The sequence below is a fragment of the Engystomops pustulosus genome, chromosome 1, assembly GCF_040894005.1.
Source record: "Engystomops pustulosus chromosome 1, aEngPut4.maternal, whole genome shotgun sequence".
NCBI classification, from domain to species: Eukaryota; Metazoa; Chordata; class Amphibia; order Anura; family Leptodactylidae; genus Engystomops; species Engystomops pustulosus.
Window position 1 is genome coordinate 148368515 of NC_092411.1, and position 3487 is coordinate 148372001.

Consider the following 3487-nt stretch of genomic DNA (forward strand, 5'->3'; position numbering starts at 1 on the left):
CCTGTGAGAAAAGATTTGCCTTGTCTAGTAGAAACCACTGAATGTTAGAAGGTATCGGTTCAACAAGGCCAATAGGGAAGCTCTCTGTCTTGAGCTGCCTGGTGACTCTGAAGAGAAGGTGAGAGAAGATGTATAGGAGGAAGAACTGAGTCAACAGAAGAATCTGGTGCCATGCATGTCATGAGCTTGTTTTATCTGGAGACCATCAAGCCCACATGGTGGGTACATATGGTACATATCTCCTTGTTGACAGGAGTATGCAACAGCTGTCACATTATCTGTCTGGATCCTGATTGGACAGCCTCACAGGAAGATGGCCCAATGTTGAAGACATTGGTGAATAGCCTTTAACTCCAGACTTTATTCTGGGTAAGCGATTGGACCTTCTCCAGGTAGGAAGAACTACAACACTCCTGAATTGGAGAATCCCTATGATCAACACCAAGACCATTGTGGAAATACGTGGAGTGGTAGCCAGTCCAAAGAGGAGAACCACAAACTAAAAGTAAGAACCTGTGAAACCTGAGTTTTGTTCTATTTATCAACAATTACAATTATTATTACAGTGAAGAAGAAATTATATGTATAACAATTTAGACTTATCAATTTGTAACATACAATTACTACACCCACACATAAACGCCCCACCTCCCCAGCAAAAATAAATAAAAAGCAAACTTAAAAATAAAGTAAATCAGGAAGTAAAGTAAACAACAGTTTTTCCTGGGGGTCTAGGTGATCAATCCATAAATTCCTTTTTCAAATAAATAAATGTGTCCTTTTCAAGGATTGAGACTCTGTTTACTTGCTGCTTCCAGTAGGTAATGCTAGACATTCACAGTTTCAAAATATCTAATTGATAAACAAAAGTTGCAAAAAATGTAAGTGTGGTGAAGCAAACCACCTGCATTGTGTGATGATGTCTTTACCATAGTAAACTTCACAGTAGGAATTGTGTGATGTACAGTGGTTGCTTCCCTTCATACACAGCATTGTGCATTAAGGCCGAAACATTACATTTTGCTCTCATCTGACCACAACCCTTCTTCCTCATACATGTTGTGTTCCCATACGGCGCTGTCACTTGAGTGCAGTTATTGCATTTGATGGCGGCACTTAAGGGGTTAACACCAGCAATCGATGCCAGCACTGATCGCTGGTGTCAGACCTGAGTGTTCAGTACATAACACCCACAGTGTACAGAGTGGGCTCAGCCCATGAGGCTGCTCCACACATACTTAACTGACATGTGATGTACAGTTACGTCACATATCAGTAAGGGCTTAAAACCTAACCATGCAAAACACTTTACCCCAACTTGGTTTTCTTACTGCTGTTTGTTCAATTGTGTTCTCTAACAAACTTCTAAGACCTGCGCAAAGCACCTGTAATTATTGTAAGAATAAAATACACCAGATGTACTCTATTTACTAATGAGGTGACTAAAAATTGTTTAGGGGTATTAGAATATATAAGTTCCTTCAATTTTTTAAAAAATTGATAAAATGTATTATTTAATTTAAACTTAAAGAAAATCAACCACTTAAAAAAAAAAAGGCTAGAAATACTCAACTCTACTCCTCTTTATCTTGATCCTGGCGCTGTGCATCGCTATTCTTGACACGCAGGGATGACCTAGAAAAGAAACTTGTAATTAGCAGAAACTTGTAATTACGGGGACAAGATGTCCAGCGTTTCAGGCTGCTAATTATGCACACCTTCGCCACCTCCCTCTCCTATGCCCATGCCCCTCGCATGATGTCACCTCCCTTTCCCAGCACATCTCCCAGTACATAATTAGCAGCCCGCAGCGCCGTTAATCTTGTCGGTGCTGTCTGTGATATAATTGTTTTTAATTTAACCTACAAGGAATTCATGCCCAACACATAAATAACAATCTTTTATGAAATTCATCATTGTACTAAAATATAGTACAAAAATGGGACAATGCATACCGGGGACAATATATGTGCAAAGTGACTTAAAAACAGTTTTGTATATAGTAAACCAAAAACGCAACCTATGGTTCCAAAATCATATACTGCAATCAGAGTACAGCAGTGTTAGTCACAATCGCGATACAAGAAAATCCCATAGCAATCAAAGCAATGCTAATCATGGCCACAGTGAAAGAATACATATAGCAACAGTATGTAAAAAAGTTGAAAAATGCAATTGAGTATACCAAGAAGTCCACCTGTTGTCCCAAGCCCGACACGCGTTTGGGCACATGAATGCCTTACCTGGGAGCGAATCGATCTTGTTTGTGCTGTCTGTGAAATAATTGTTAACAGATTGAATTTTGGTTTATAAGGGTCCTGTGACCCTTATAAAGGAAAATAAGTCATTCAGTTGCTTCTACATGGGATCCTACCCTTGTAGTAGGTGGGAAGTAAAGTAAATCCAACTGCAATTCTGAGGAAGATAATAAATCAACTGTTGTTCATGCTCAGGTCTTGACACAGTCTACATCTACTTTTCTCTATTTCTTTACACAAATCTTTGCTGTTATAAAATCAAGCTGGAACCAAAACATTTCTTTATCACATAAAATATGACTTACAAAATATGAGCTTGATTACTCACATATATTGTTGGCTGTGTTTTATCTTGTGGACCACAAGGCAAACTACTCCATCATGTTATGTAATAAAGTAAATCCAAACACTAACAGTTTTTTCTTTTGTCCTTGTGAGGAACAAGTTGGATGTTCCTTTGAAAATAAAACCAGAGGGGGTACTATGTGTGTCAATATTCCTTGGTTATGCACAGTATGTGCTCTTCTGGAACAATGATTGTAAGAGATTTTTATCTAGGACTCAAAACAGTCCTTCATGTTGTAAGTTGACTTTTCGAATTAACCCTTTATAGCCAAAAATTGTTTCCCGGTACTGAGACGAAAGCACACACTAAGTTTCATAGGGGCATAAAAGGTGATAGAATACTGCAATACTATTGGCCATAATGAATATACCAGGACATCCTCTTTAAGATATTCTTCCAAAATGTAGATTAACTATACACCGCTTCCCCCAGAGACCTTGTTCTCATATAAACAGAATGTTTTTACTAATTGTCCATGTGTTAGCTTTGTATAAGTCACAACATGGCCTTCAAGCAGAGAAACTGTAGAGAGGAGCGAGGACACTTATTTCAAAACAGTTCCCACAAAATGCAGTTCACAGACTAAAAGGCTTCCGGTGGATCCAAAATGGCGTCTGTAGAGAAATATATCTCTTACAATGATTAATATATTTATGTCTACATGAATCTTTTTTTCAGTGCTACTGGCAGCATTTTTTTATGTAGGCACCAGAAATGTTAAAGGTGTATTCCATGGAATAAGCAAAATTAATACTAAAATGGGTCATTAAAAGCTAATAATTAGTTTATAAGCTAATTAAATTTTTTTTCCCTTTTTAATGTCCCTTCTAATTATTATCTAAAAATCTATGTATACACAGTGCTGCTTAATCAGTTATTTTAA

General features: G+C 37.6%; 1 long non-coding RNA gene across 1 annotated transcript; it reads right to left on the reverse strand.

Moving 5' to 3' along the window:
* Positions 1–636: 636 nt before the first annotated feature.
* Positions 637–2392, reverse strand: LOC140092295 (uncharacterized). Its single transcript, XR_011850069.1, has 3 exons — positions 2244–2392; positions 1574–1635; positions 637–852 (listed from the first exon to the last, which is right to left on the reverse strand). It is a non-coding gene; the product is annotated as an uncharacterized lncRNA (long non-coding RNA).
* Positions 2393–3487: the final 1095 nt, after the last annotated feature.